Source organism: Acomys russatus, chromosome 5, assembly GCF_903995435.1.
Source record: "Acomys russatus chromosome 5, mAcoRus1.1, whole genome shotgun sequence".
Classification (NCBI taxonomy): Eukaryota; Metazoa; Chordata; class Mammalia; order Rodentia; family Muridae; genus Acomys; species Acomys russatus.
Window position 1 is genome coordinate 42,565,214 of NC_067141.1, and position 16,228 is coordinate 42,581,441.

The following is a 16,228-nucleotide window of genomic DNA, read 5'->3' on the forward strand; positions in this document are numbered from 1 at the left end:
GCCAAGGAAGGTATCAGTGGGCACACACATGTATATGATGTCTGGAGGGTCGCTTAGATGTTGAAGTAGGGGCCTGACTGAAAAGGAACATTCTGGGTAACATGCAGCGACAGAATTGTGGGGCCTTCAACGAAGACATGAAAAGCTTAGCAAAGATTCACACTTAATCACAAGGAATTTGAATCTAAGAAATTAAAGATGATCACCACTGTACCTTAAAACATTACTCCAAATGACATAGAGATGAGACTGGGGTGATAGAGAAGATCAAAAGCCAGAGATGCATTTACTAGGGTCTTGCAGTAACGCAGAGCAGACATGGTGTTGTTGAGTAAGAAGCTGGAAAGGTAAAGACTGGCCAGATGCAAGATGGGCTGCTCCAGAAAGAACCATCTAAGGGTCATCATGATACACTTCAGGACAGAGTTCCAAATGTGCAAAATCAAGAGCATGTTTTGATAGCATGGGCATCACTCTCACTGTCAATAACACATACTAGAGATTATCTGCATTTCTGCACTTACCAATCCAAGGCCACTCCTGCTTCCTCTGTATACATCCCACCTGTTGTATCCTCTGGATAATGATGAAGGAAGTCCAGACAGCATACAGTTCCACCCAGAATGATCTCAGCACCAAAGTACTGAAACATTATGTTGGCCACTCATGGGCCAGAACAGAGTGGTAGCATAATAACAAACAGTGATCTACAGATCCTTAAGAATTCACAGTTCTTTCTTTGAAAGAAAATCATTAGGAATGGCAGTAGGTTTGAGGTCACCAAAACAAAGCGGGGGAGAACTCAATCTGGTTTGCTCAGCACACTTCTTACCACATGTCTTTAAATGACTGGAAGAGGCATTTGAAAGCCCTACCACAGAAAACTGACTAATGGTGGAACATATGGAAATCCTTACTACTCTGCTTCGGTTACTTCACAGAATACCTATGTTAAGTGACAATGATATACTCCACAGAGGCAAATACTCTGAGTAAAACTGCACATTTCCTTGTCCATCGCTTTAACTATTTGGCCACAACTACAGCCATGGACATGCTCAAGATACATTGCATACATATATACAAAAATTTAAAAGTATTTTAAATATATTATTTTGTTGTTAAAAATCTTAAAAGTTGGGCAATCATCTTTTCTGAGGCCAAGTTCTACCCTCAGCTTACCAAAAATCATCTAAAACAATATTGTCATTGCCATTAGTTTTCAGTAACTAAGGTTAGAATATTCCCAGAAGCTCTAACTTTCTTATAAGAGTTTGAAGAAAGGAATATTACTTTGGGGAAAAGAGGAAGTCTTTGCCTATTGCGAGTGCTGTGAAGTCTCGCAGCAGGTAAACGTGGGAGGGCAGAATAACACATTCCTAGAACTTCAGTCAGTTCATTGCTTTTCTCCTAGTCATGTTTGTGATTCTGTGAGCCCCGGGGTGTTAGTTCACACAGTTGTGATGAAACGAGTGAACACATAAGAGAACTGTGACATGTGCTAGTTCAGACCTTTCGTCCACTTCTGGTCCCCTCGGTAGAAACCATGGACCATGTTAATATAGCCTCCCTGCCTTAGGTCCAGTCACCACCCTGGTCTTCTGTCCTGCAGGCTGTCAGAGCCAAGCTGCTCATTAGGATATATTCACCATTGTTCAATCTGGCTCTGCTAATTAGTCCCTACCTGGCTCTTCAGTCATTAAGAAGGTTCAGAAGGAGAAGGGCAGCTAAATATTATATCCTGGCATGTATCATCAAGTGTCTATTAATGCTAATTATTAAGTGGTAATTGATAGAATTTCTTAGTCTCTGCAGTAATAAACATAAGTCTCTAATTTTCCTTGAATAATTGAAAACCCAGTTGTCATTAGGGCCTGAGTCAACACTACAAAAGAGACAAGAGAGGTACCTTTGGAGGCTGAACCTACTTCCTTGTGTAAGAGTGATCATTAATGTCAGTTAAGTGGATGTGCATTCTGTCTGTGTTGGGGCATGAACGCAACCCAATGCAAACTGACCCAGAATACCCTAAAGTCTTAGATTTTCTTCTGATAATTTACCAAAAGGACACTAAGAAAAAGACCAAACGTGGGTTGTCCTTGGGATCCATTTGACAGAAGTGATGGTGACTCCCCACTTTCAATTTTAGCTTTCATCAAATGAATATTTTACTTGGCTTGGAAAATCATTATATTGTGTCCATTAGTCTAGGACACCTTTCTGAAACTAGAATTCCCTTGGTTTTTCCTCTCTGTTTAAACGAGAACTCTCCATCAGGCTAAATCCAATCTTCTCACAACAGCCCACTGCAGATGCATATGCTTTGAGGTTTAGCTAAGGGCTATGCCACTGAGTGCCTTGAGGTTTCCACAGTCAACACTCCTGCCACTTTTGAAGTTGGTTACAAAGATAATTTGATGGTGCTCACCCCAGAATAACAGCTGACATTTAACTGTGGCCTTGCCTTATGTGGCTACACAGAGCACTTTTCTCTAAAGCAGCAGATTAAAATGAGTTTGACATTTATTTTCAAGTAAACAAGGAGCATAAATGATTGCAGAACTTCTAAAATAATGATCATATGATATTGGAATTTAGAAGCCTTAGGAGGAGGGGATTTTTACAAGGTTCTCACTGCAACACACATATTCACTTATGCCTTTGTACTTATTAACACAAACTACAAAAATAAGGGTGATAAGATAGGTGTGTCTCTCATGGACAGAATGGCAGCTGTAAGACATCACAGCTTTCTGTGAGGAGTAGTTCCCTTTTCCACGGAAATGAGTCTTATAAACACACTGGTCCACAAGGTAAGTCAAAGCTTTGTAAAAGCCAGTTGGTTAAAAAGGTATTAGGAAAGTTCAGTTGGCTAAAATTAAAATTAAATTGGATTTGAAGTTAGTGGGTGTCTATGAGGTACACATCAAGTTGAAGAAATCTATGACAGTAAGGGTTCTATAATTACGATAAACACTCGTGACGGTATCATTTATATCCTGATTCCTTTACTACCGTACTTGGTGATCATTCTGAAAGATGAATTCTGTATAATTTTCAGCCATAGTGGTAAGCCTCCCTTAATAGACACTTAAAGTGAGAGACAGAATCTGGAGTTATCCCAGTGTCTGGTACTCAATTAATGACATGGGAAAGGAGCAAGAACACTAACACCCATGTAAGGCAACTTCCCAACCAATGGCATCCCTTAGGATATGCTTGCTATTTGAATACATATAGAAGAAACATCACTAAGGAATAGTGGTGTGATTCAAAATATTCAACTATCTTTGGTGCCCTTAAATCTGTAACAGAAGATGGATGCCAGCTCAGATACATCCTAAAATCACTGTCCATGGGAAACTCTGTAATACCTAACTTCTTCAGTGCTGAGCATGGAGCCTATGCTCTCTAGGAGATGCCCAGTGGCATCTCTGTATTGGAACCCTTCACGTATTTGGAGTCAGAGGATGGACCTGAGTTCACCTCTTGCCATCATGGCTGTAGAAAAGCTGCTTTTTATTTGAAGAGACACACCAACCTGCCTAACAGGCAGAACCAGCCCATGATGTAAACCAAATCAGAATTTCCAATTCAACAGCATCTGCTCCTAGACCACTGCTTTGGATCTTTCAGGCTCGGTAATTCTAGGGCTTTGGGCTGGGAGCTTTCCTGTGACAGCCTTTGGTGTGCAGACAAATCCCAGTCTACAGTTGTCAGCTAACATGGAAATGAGACAAAACCCAGAAAGGCAACTACTTTACCTCTGAGACCCTGGCAAGCTCACTTCTTGAATGACATTGCCCAGGAAACAGCCTAATAAATCAGAGTTCTACTAGAACAAATATAAGATGTGAATACCGAAAATGCAAATTTTTAAATCTATAAATTACTAAGAATTATTCTAGAAGTTAGAGGCAGGAACTCAACATAAATCATGAGCAAATGTGTAATTCATGAATCAAACACCATTAGGCAACTTTTCTAACAAATTTACATTGCATATCTAGCTTAGTAGCATATATATTTCATTTCCCTAGACTAGCATAGATCATATAATATATGTATATATCCATATTTTCTATTATTAAACCATGGAGCCAAGTCTCTGTCAAAGGTTGACATCAATCAAGGAACCTTTTAGCTTTGTCAATACTCATCAGCATGAGTGACACTGCTGAGCCTCAGGGCTGAGCAATAGTCACCACCTGGATATGAAGGGCATGTAGTAACCTGCCCAGTTACTAAATGTGAAAACTCCAAATGTCTGGAATTTTTTTTCTAATTCTGTAGAGAATGACATGAGAATTTCATAGAAACAGCATGGAATCTGTAGATTACTCTCTGTAATATTGCATTATTTGCTTTGTGTTAATCTAGCATTACAGAAATGTAGAAGGGCTCGTATGAATGTCTTGAAGTCATCAATGTTCAGAGGTCTTTCCTTGCCTTGGTTAAGCTTAGTCCTAGGTACTTTTTTATTATTATGAATGAGCTACAAGTCTGGTTTCACTGTTGGTGTATATGAAAGCTACTGAATTATTTGCATTGATTTTGTATCTTGCAACTTTACTATAAGTGTTTATTAGATCTAAAAGTTCTCTGGTAGAGTACATAGGCTCTTTTAAGTTCAAACTTTGTTATCAACCAATAGGAATAGTTTAACTTCTTCCTTCCCTAGCATTATCACTTTAATGTCTTTCTCTTGTCTTTATTTCATTAGCTATGACTTAAAGCACTATTGAAATTAGAGTAGACATCCTTGTTTTATTCCTAATTTTAGAAAACTTAGTTAGGACCCAAGCCCTTCTACTGTAACAGTGACCCAAAACAAAGAGGCATACATGGAATTGGAGATGACTATTCTTACTTTCACATTGTTCTGAATACAAATGCAGATATAATGACAACATCATGGTGTCAGGACTCAAAACCTTTCTTTGGTTTGCTCTGCATCACCTTTTATGTTGTTCTAAAAAAGCGCATCTATTTCTGACCAGAATGAATCAAAAACAAGGAACAACTCAGGGTTGTAAGCAAGTTCTCCACCCTATATTTTATATTCATCTTGTGTCAGCCACTACTTGTAGGAACACAGTCTTAATCCAGGAGACAGGCAGCAAGCTAAAATGCTATCACTAGGGAGAACAGGAAAACAACTGGAAGACAGATGGGAGTTTTCCTGCTCCTTTTAATCTCAACATTCCAAGTAACCACTGGGGGTCGGCTAATTGGCTTATGGATAGAGCATGTCAGGCATTCATAAATAACACGTGCCTGGCCTAACCAAGATGCTCACTGGGGAAATTACACTGAATTTCCTATGACATAGGAGTCAGGCTTGCGCTTTTCCTTCTCCCCTTCTCATGGGATAGAAGCCATACTGAAACTAAGCCATCCTGGACCACTCCTCAACCCTAATTTTATCGACCTCTTAAGCTAACTAATCTAAGAGAAGATCCTCTTAGTTTCAAAATAATCATCTGTACTGTGTTGTTACATAGTATTAAGTAATATTTTAAATCACAAGATGGCAAAAATAGGAGGGAAGATGCTTGGCTTCTATAGCATCATATGCACGATGGGAACGACTCAAAGATGAATCGGAGAAAGCAATCCTCATGGGACTACACATGCTGTAGTCCTGACAACGTGTAGTAGAAGGACAGAAAAACTCTAGCCATTTTTCCTTTTTTATTATTACTTTTTTCTTTTTTACATATACATTTATATTATTTCACACGTATATATAATAAACTACCTACAGCAAGAAGAACCATGAAGCAATCAGGAATTATATATGTTACATTCATAATGTTTTGGCTATTTGAATTTGGCAACCGTGAAGAAAACATCTTTCCTATCTGGGTGTGTCTAAAATTCTGACCATAAATCAATATCTATCATATCTCATCATTATCAAAATCTATCTAGACCTAAAAACATCTTAGCCCCTAAACAACTAAGCCTAATTGTAAAACTAAATTATCTGGTCTTCAACCCTATCAGAGACTTGAAAAGGAATAAAATCAGCAAAGCAAAATCTCTCTGTCATTTTCTCATTTTGGAGGCTCTGGCCTTCTTGTTAGAACAAAAAGGAGAATTATGTTAGTGAAGGGGAGAAGCCCATTCTCTGACTTAGTGGAGCTGATCTTCAAGAAGACTGAAGAGAAGATGAGGAGCTGGCCTAGAACAGTATGGCAGTTATCCAATCTGGCATTCCTTCACTTGAGTAGGGCGGAAGGGATAACTAGTGATTGTACATGATGAACCACTGGGGTATGGGTTGCTAATGAAGCCATCAGAAGATGAATAAGCCTATGAATGGCCATATCTGCTAAGGACAGTTATAAAGAAAGTCTTCCCCCTAGCTAGGCTGCCTTGTGAGGCCCCAGTGTGAGAGGATGTGCTTGGTCCTGAGGTGACTGGAGGTGCCAGAGTGGGTTGATAGCCCTTGGAGGCCTCCCTTCTCTGAGAAAGAGGAGACAGGGGAACGAGAGAAAGGGGGATGTAAGGGTGTGATGAGGAAGAGAGGAGGGTGGGGGCTGAGATCAGGCTGTAAAGAGATTAAATAAATAAATGGAAAACCACATGACTATAATTAATCTTCATAACTACTTCACTGGCTTCCTTGATTTAGAGAGCAATATGCATGGCATTATCAATTCAACCCTAATTTTTCCTTTGATTTGTAACTTGTATTATTCAGGCAAAACAAAATCTTAAACCTATCTATAGACGCTATTTCTGTTCTAGCTTAGTGGATGAACAAATTCAAGATGTATTTATTACACATTTTTCATCTTTTTTTTTCATTAATTTATTTACTTACTCTATATCCAAATAGCAGCTTCCCCTCCCTTCTCTTCTCTCAGTTCCTCCTTCTCACATCATCTACCTCCATCCTTCCCTCCCTCTCTCCTCAGAGAAGGGGAGGCCTTGAATATACTATCTACCTACCTTGGCATATCAAGATGCAGTGGGACTAGGAGCATTTTCTCTTATTGAGGCTAGACACGGCAGCCCACTTAGGGGAAAGGGATCCGAAGGCTGGCAACAGAGTCAGAGACAGCCTGCTGTTAGAGGCCCCACATGGGGACCAAGCTGCACAACTGTTACATACGTGTAGGGGGCCTAGGTCCTTCTCATGTATGATCTTTGGTTGGTGGTTCAGTCTCTATGAGCCCCTATGGGCCGAGATTAGTTGATTCTGTAGATTTTCTTGTGGTGTCTTTTATCTCTCTAGCTCCTTTAGTCCTTGTCTCCCTCTTCCTGAGGATCCCTGAGCTCTGCCTAATGTTTGGCTGTGGGACTCTACATCTGTTTCTAGAAGTTTCTGGGTGAAGTATCTCAGAGAACAGTTATGCTAGGGTCCTTTCTCCAAGTACAGCACAATATGGTTAATAGTATCAGGAGTGGGCTCTCTCTCATAGGATGGGCCTTGAGTTGGGCCAGTCATTGGTTGGTCATTCCCTCAATATCTGCTCCATCTTTATCCCTGCTTATCTTGTAGGCAGGACAAATTTTGAGAGGAAGATTTTGGGGGTGGGTTGGCTTGCCCATCCCTCCATTGGAAGTCTTTCCTGGCTACAGGAGGAGGCCATTTCAGGTTCCATATTCCCTGTTGCTAGGAGTCTTAGCTAGAGTCATCCTCATAGATTCCTAGGAGTCTTCCTTGTCTTAGGTTTCTAGCTCATCCCAGAGCTGCACCCCCCATCAATTTCAGTTTGCTCTCCCTCAGTCCTCCCCAAACTTGATGTCTCCTGCTCCTCTCTTCACCCTTTCTCCCACCCAGAGCCCTCCCTCCACATACCCTAGATATCTATTTTATTTCCCCTTCTAAGGGAGGTTCAAGCATCCTCTTTTGGGACCTCCTTGTTACTTAGTTTCTTTGGGTCCGTGGGTTGTCGCACAGTTATCCTATATTTTATGGCTAATATCCACTTATAAGTAAGTACATACTATGTATGCCTTTCTAGGTCTCAGTTTTTCCAATTGCATCTATTTGCCTGCAAATTTCATGATTTCCTTGTTTTTAATAGCTTAGTAGTATTCCATTGTGTAAATATACCACCTTCTCTTTAACCATTCTTCTGTTGAGGGACATCTAGGTTCTTTCCAATTTTGCTGTTATGAGTAAAGCTGCTATGAACATAGTTGAGTAAGTGTCCTTGTGGTACGGTAAAACATCTTTTGGGTATATGACCAGTAGTAAAGCCAGGTCTTGAGATAAAGCACCAGACTGATTTCCAAAGTGGTTGTACAAGTTTGGACTCTCACCAGCAAAATGGAAGAATGTTCCTCCTGTTCCACATAATCTCCAGCATGTGGTGTCACTTGAGTTTTTTATTTTAGCCATTCTTATGGGTATAAAATGGAATCTCAGATCATTTTTATTTACATTCTTCTGATGACTAATGATTCTGGACATTTCTTTAATTGCTTCTCACCCATTAGAGATCCTATGTTGGGAATTCTCTGTTTAGCTCTGTACCCCATTTTTAATTGAGTTATTTGCTTTGCTGGTGTTTAATTTCTTGGGTTATTTATATATTTTGGATATTAGTCCTCTGTCAGATGTAGGGTTGAAGATCTTTTCCCCTCCTGTAGGTTGCTGTTTTATCATATTGATGGTGTCCTTTGCCTTACAGAAGCTTTTTAGTTTCATGGGGTCCCATTTATTAGTTGTTGATAATAGTGCCTTAGCTGTTGGTATTCTGTCCAGGAAGTTGTCTCCTGTGCCAGTGAACTCAAGGCTGTTCCCCACTTTCTCTTGTATTAGATTTAGTGTTTATGGTTTTATGTTGAGGTCTTTGATCCATGAGGACTTGAGTTTTATGCAGGGTGATAAATATGGATCTATTTGCATTTTTCTGTATGTAGATATCCAGTTAGATCAGCAATATTTGTTTAATGTGCTCTTTTCTCCATTGTATGGTTTTGGCTTCTTTGTCAAAAATCAAATGTCCATATGTGTGTAGGTTTATTTCTGTGTCTTCAATTGTGGTTCCATTGATCAAACTGTCTGTTTTAATACCACTACCATGCAGTTTTTTATTACTATTTCTCTGTAGTACAGCTTGAAATCAGAGATGGTGATACCTTCAGAAGTTCTTTTGTTGTACAGGATTGTTTTAGATATCCTGGATTTTGGTTGGTTGGTTGGTTGGTTTGGTTTGGTTTTCCATATGAAATTGAGTATTGTTCTTTGAAGGTCTGAAAAGAATTGTCTTGGAATTTTGGTGGGAATTGCATTGAATCTGTAGATTGCTTTTTTTGGTAGGATGGTCATTTTTACTATGTTAATCCTACTGACTCATGAGCATTGGAGAACTTTGCATCTTCTAATATATTCTTCAATTTCTTTCTTCAAACACTTGAAGTTCTTGTAATACAGGTCTCTAACTTACCTGGTTAAAGTCACACCAAGATGTTTTATATTATTTGTGACTATTGTGAAGGGTGTTGTTTCTCTAATTTCTTTCTTGGCCCATTTATCATTTGTACACAGGAGGGCTACTGATTTTTTTAGTTAATTTTGTAAACAGCCACTTTGCTGAAGGTGTTGATCAGCTCTAGGAATTTTGGAGGTCACTTATATATACTATCATATCATCTGTATATAGTGTTACTTTGGCTTCTTTTCTAATTTGTATTCCCTTTTCTCCTTTAGTTGTTTTAGGGCTCTAACTAGAACTTCAAGTACTATATTAGAAAGATTCAGAGAGAGTGAGCAGCTTTGTCTTGCCCGTGATTTTAGTGGAACTGTTTTAAGTTTCACTCCATTTAATTTGATATTGGCTATTGTCTTGCTGTATATTGCCTTTTTGCGTTTAGGTATGTGCCTTGTATTCTTAATCTTTCTCTAAGACTTCACCACCTATGAAAGGGTGTTGGATTTTGTCAACAGCCTTTTTGGCATCTAATGAGATGATCATGTGTGGTTTTATTTCTTTCAGTTTGTTTATATGGTAGATTACATTGATAGATTTCTGTATGTTGAAAAATCCCTGCATCGCTGGGATGAAGCCTACTTGATCATGGTGGATGGTATGTTCGTGGATTTGGTTTGCGAGTATTTTATTGAGTTTTTTTGTTTTGTTTGTGTCAATGTTCATAGGGAAGATTGGTCTGAAATTCTCTTTCTTTATTGAGTCTTTGTGTGGTTTAGGTATCAGGGTGATTGTGGTCTCATAGTATGCAATTGACAATGATTTTTCTGTTTCTATTTTGTGGAAAAGCTTTAGAAGTATTTATATTAGTTCTTTGAAAATCTGGTAGAATTCTGTGCTAAAACTATCTGGCCCAGGGATTTTTTTTGGTTGAGAGACTTATAATGACTGCTTCTATTTCCTTAGTGGCTATAGGTCTATTTAAATTGTTTACCTAATCTTCATTTAACATTGGTAAGTGGTATCTATCAAGAAAATTGTCTATTTCATTTAGATTTTCCAATTTTATGGAGTGCTGGCTTTTGAAGTAAGACCTAATGATTCTTTGGATTTCTTCTGGGCCTGTTGTTATTTCTTCCTTTTCATTTCTGATTTTGTTAATTTGGATATTCTCTCTCTGTCTTTTACTTAGTTTGGCTAAGAGTTTGTTTCTCTTGTTGATTGTCTCAATGAACAGCTCTTGATTTTATTTATTCTTTGTATTGTTCTCTTTGTTTCTAATTTATTGATTTCAGCCCTGAGATTGATTATTTCCTCCTGTCTACTCCTTATACATTTAATGAAGCTACAGCAAGAATTTGGAAATAAACTCTCTTATACTATATTGTTCACAATGTTTTATTCCACTTCTGGCTGTATCTTTTCTCACTATCATTTTATAAAATAGCTTGAGTAGTTCTCATCTACAATGCTTGAGAGCCTATATTATAGACTTTGAAAATATGGAGCTATCCAATTTTCAGATTAGAAATGTTTGACCAAATCCAAAATCGTAACAATTGTGACTTTCTTATTCATACAAGACAGATTTTACAGAAAACAAATGTTCATACACCCCATTAGGAAAGATGATAAATAATTTCAGGACTGGAGAGATGGCTCAGTGGTTAAGAGCTTTATCTGCTCCTCCAGAGATCCTGAGTTCAATTCCCAGCAACCACATGGTGGCTCGCAACCATCTATAATGTGATCTGATGTCCTTTTCTGGTGTGCAGGTGTACATGCAGATAGAATGCTTTATACATAATCATAAATAAATTTTAAAAAATAATAATTTCAAAAGACAGCCAAGTGAAAAATATACTCATAACTGTAACAAAGAGCTAATTTCCATAATACACAAAGGATTTATAAATCAAAAATAAAAATGTATAACACACTATTGGAAACTGAGCAAAGCATATCCATAGGAAGGTCATGGAGAAGAAAATAAAGATGTAACATTATCACTATCAATGAAATTGGCAAAACTCAAACATCAAGATAACCTAACATCAATAAATGCCACATGAATATGTACTAATAACATCTTTGTCATGTGTATAAATTAGGAAACTTTATTTAACAGATACCTTGACATCACCCTTTAAGTATACAAACCCTTTGAGTCTATAATTTTACTACCTTGAATTTGCTCTGTGTATATTTGTTACAATGTTCCTTTTAGTAACAAAACAGAAATAACCTAACCATTACTTGATAATTTAAAAAATTATAGAGAGTCATGGAGTAAAATGCTAAAATTATTGTATATAAAGAAATAGTTCTGTTTGGACTCAAATAGAAAGCTATTGTTAAAGTTATCTTTTAAGTCAAAAGTCTATTCATAATGTAATTGATTGCTTACTATGTCACATCTTGACATTTTATACTTATATGCTTATCCAATATCCCAAGGATTCTAGTAGATAAATAGTATTTACAGTGAGCCAGCTAGGAGAGGAAAAGCAAGCAGTGAAGCCACATTTGATGCTTTTAAGACTTCTTGGTGTTTGTCTATGTTAGGGTTCTTACTACTATGATGAAAAACTTTAACCAAAGCAAATTGTAGAGGAAATGGTTTATTTGGCTTACAATTCCATATCAAGTGAATGAAATCAGAACAAGAACTCAAATGGGGCAGGGGCCTGAAGGCAAAACCTGATGTGCTAGCCAGGAGTAGTGCTGTTTATTGGCTTGTTCTTCATGGTTTGCTTGGCCTGCTTTCTTATAGAACCCAGGGCCAGCAGGCCAGGGGTAGCACCACCAAAAATGGGCTGCCCCACCCCTAGCAATCACTAATTTAAGAAATAAATGCCCTAAGCTGGATCTTATGGAGCCATTTTCTCAGTTAGGTTCCCTCCTTCTATATGATGACTCTAGCTTGTGTCAAGTGGACATAAAACTAACCAACCCAGTGTTGATTTTTTACAGCAAACAGAAACAATTTTTGTCATAGGGAATGTGAATAAGCCTTTGTGTGTAGCCCCTCTCCCATCCCTGTAACACAGGAGTTTGACAGCTTCCTTACCTGCACATATACATATCATATTTTAAAATGTTTATTATAACTGGGGAAGGTGGCACACGCCTCTAATCCCAGCACTCTGGGAGGCAGAGGCTACCAGATCTCTGTAAATGTGGTCTAGAAAGTGAGTCCAGGATAGCCAAGGCTACACAGAGGAACCCTTTATTGAAAAACAAAACAAAAATGTTATTATGTATCATTAAGGAGTACAAAATAGAGTTATATGACACATCTATAGTAAAACCCTCTCACATAGCTCCTCTCCATGATGAATAGTCATAACCTACTCATTTGGCAAAATCCTAACTATAGCATACCACTGTCTACTATAGTTCTCATGAAATGGGCTGTACCTTCAATTTTAAATTGTTCACCCAACTGTTGTATCCTTTAGCTTTTGTCTCCTTCTTCTCCCACCCTGGCTCTGAGGTGACTCCCATCATTCCTGAGCAGTGGATACAAATCTGTCTCACGACATTTAAAATACTTCTTCCCTGGCCCATGCATTCTTAGCTCTGTCTTCAGAATGAAGACTCACCAAAGAGACCAGTCAAGAAACGTAAGGGGGAAAAGGGCTGGTTAGAGACACACAAACAATGTGCTCAAGTCACATAGGAAAGTTACACATGGGGTGCACTCAGAGGAAGGACAGCAGGTTACCAAGAAGAGACTTGATACCCTATGAGCATATACAGGGGGAGGAGGTCCCCCTCAGTCACAGTCATAGGGGAGGGGATTAAGGGGAAAATGGGAGGGAGGGAGGAATGGGAGGATACAAGGGATGGGATAACCATTGAGACGTAATATGAATAAATTAATAAAATAAAATAAGAAGAAAGTTATACATAAACATTATGGGGCCAATATAAGAGATTTCATGCTTGGATTTAATAATGGCTAAAATCGGAGCACCAGTCATGCTCCTTCTTTGGGGTTGGCAGATGACAACACAGCCTAAGCACAGTCCCAGTACTAAACTATAAACAGATGGCCTGTGGTGGTGGAGAGACCAGAGACACCCTGCATCTGTGTCCCTACCAAGAGGAGCCTATGTCAGCCTGGCAACTACTCATTTCTCTTTCATCACACTCCTGGGTGCTCCAAAGTCCAGCTCCCTTTCCTCCATTAAGTTGCAGCTCATTCCACAGCTGTTTCATGTTAAACATTGTCCATATGCTCACTGTAGAAAAGTGTTTTCAATATACTTTGTACCTTACTATAATTCTAAAATGTTTCCCATGCAGACATATATATATATATATATCAGCCTTTTAAAATGTGGCAAAACCTTCTCTCATTTAAAATATCTGTTGTTTAAAATAAACAGCAATTGCACCATTCCTTTTTCCCATGACAATGCTTCTTTGGAACATTTTCTTTACAAACATTTGCCTGAGTGCCTATGCTACATGAAACACTTTGGAGGCTGCAGAGTACATAAGGCATAGCTTTGTGCTTGAAGAACTTAGTCTTCAAAGAAGTCAACAAAACCTCCTGTTTATCGAATGGAGTGCTATTCTAAATAATTTACAAAGAATAGCTGATTTAAACCCTACCACCAGCCACTCTTCATCTACTCCTTAGTAAGTAAACTGAAGCACAAAGGACCCAAGGAATGGACCACAGGTCAGACTGCTACTAATTGCCAGGCCCAGGAAGTCTGTGTCTGAGCCCACACCTGTACCAGCCTGCTCTAAGGACTGGCTGTGTGTGCAGGGGCTGCACTATAAAATAGCAAGTGCCCCACGCCCTTTGTGATACAAAATGCAGTGGCAATTCAAACAATGCCATTTCTGGGTAGAATATGTATGGGGATGCCTGTGAAGCAAGATTTGACAAGCATAAAGAGACAGTACGCTTACGGATCACACAGGTGAACCCTTTCAATAGGCAGAAAAGTTAGTGCATAGAGTTGAAAAGTGTTTCATATTTGTTCATTTTAGCTTCAAATGGCACAGAGACATTTTCTGCTGCACACATGAATGAGAACATGTGAACTTGTTAGTTTTGAAAATATAAAATCATCAAACACATAAGGAAAGGCATGCACATTTCATTGTTTCTTTTATTAACAGAGAGTCTCGGGGAACAACTAAAGTAGAATATAGAATCAGAGCATAAATAACATGGTGCGAGTATGTGTGTGTGTGTGTGTGTGTGTGTGTGTGTGTGTGTGTGTGCACAGACTTATAGATAAGCCATAGATCTCATCTAGTGAATTGCTGTCATTCTCTCTGTAGAAAAGCCAAATGTTCTACTGAGTTTTCCAGGTATTGAATTGACAGAGCTTCTACCTGAAGCCAAACTGCACACAGCCTATCATCCCCTGCTCAGCAGCATGTCACTGTCTTAGTTTGAGGATTGTTCTGTTTTGTACAATACCCTAAGAATTCAGAGACCAAAGACAAACAGACAGAACAAACAAAACAAAACTCCCTATGCACCTCAGCAACATACACCAGCACAGTGGAATCAATCTTTAATCCTTTATCCTGTAGCTCCTCACTCATCATCTTCTCTGCTATGTCCAGGTGGCAGTTAAGAAAATAGCAAGACAATCAGGGACACAATCAATGTATCATCTTGGCTAGATATTCCAGTTTTTAACTGTACCACCATGATTTCCCCCATCCTTTGCAGCATGCTTTGAGATTTTTTCTTAATGCGGATGTTATAAATGTAGAGGGGAAAACCCTAAAATACCAGCGTGTGGTTCACTCTGCAGAAAAGATGTATCAAAGCCAGGTTTATTTCATTTTAATATTTATTTGGGGCTGTTTTTGCTCAGTCCCATACAAAAATACTTATTCTAAATATCTGAGGGGAGGTTGTATGGTTGCTATTAGAAGCTTTGCTTATAGTATTTAGCAAGTGCTCTGATGGCCATACACAACTGTGGAATAGCCTACAGAGTATGTTCTTGCAAGCTAAGTTTAACTATGGACAGTCTGGGAAATGTGCGATTGCTACTTTCAGAATGTTATTTTATGAACAGGAGAGGATCCAACGAAAGTGACCCCGTGTCCTGGGCCTTAAGGGATGCTGCATGTTGTGTCCTTTGAGAGGTACTCCCTTAAAGGTTTCTCACTGTGCTCACTGCTCTAATAATGCAGTGTTATCAGCTGGTGGACCTGAGAAATGCCTCAGTGATGACCCATGAAAGCAGGCTGCCCCTGCCAGCCCGTGGTCCCAACAACTGCCACTGACTGGGGCTTTCTAGAAGTCTAGCTGAGCCCTAAAAGGTTGGGGTCATATGTCCTAGCATGAGGGTCTGCATTCCACTGCATGCTATTCTAGGGGAAAGCATCAGAATGCGAATGCAGACTTGCTTCCTTCCGCCCAGCTTTAACAGCAGGCACTGTTTAAGCCATCTAGCTGATAGCTGGCTAACTTGGCCAGTGAGCGGGTCCCCAGACAGGATCTTACCACTGCATGTCTTTCCCAGGTGGGAGACAGAAAAACCAGCTTAGGAAAAAAGCTAACATACTGAGATGCCTTTGGTGACTCTTAAAGACACAGAGAGAGGGTGTTAGGGAGACTGGCACCCCTCTGGATCGCTAATGCGAATGACAAAAGGAGCAGAATGAGTGAGAATCTTCAGGAAATACCGTTGTTCTTGTTTAGTAACAAATCCAGTAGATTACCATGTGCCCAGCTAATGTTTTAATTCATAGGTAGCTAATCATTTGACAATGGAAAATATGTGGCTCAAAAAAAAAATCATAGAAATGTTTCTAAAAAGAAGAAAAGCATAAAGTTGATTCTTGTC

General features: G+C 39.0%; 1 protein-coding gene across 12 annotated transcripts in view; it reads left to right on the forward strand.

Moving 5' to 3' along the window:
* Positions 1-16,228, forward strand: part of Trpm3 (transient receptor potential cation channel subfamily M member 3) — a 903,922-nt gene that overhangs the window by 685,168 nt on the left and 202,526 nt on the right. The window lies entirely within an intron of this gene.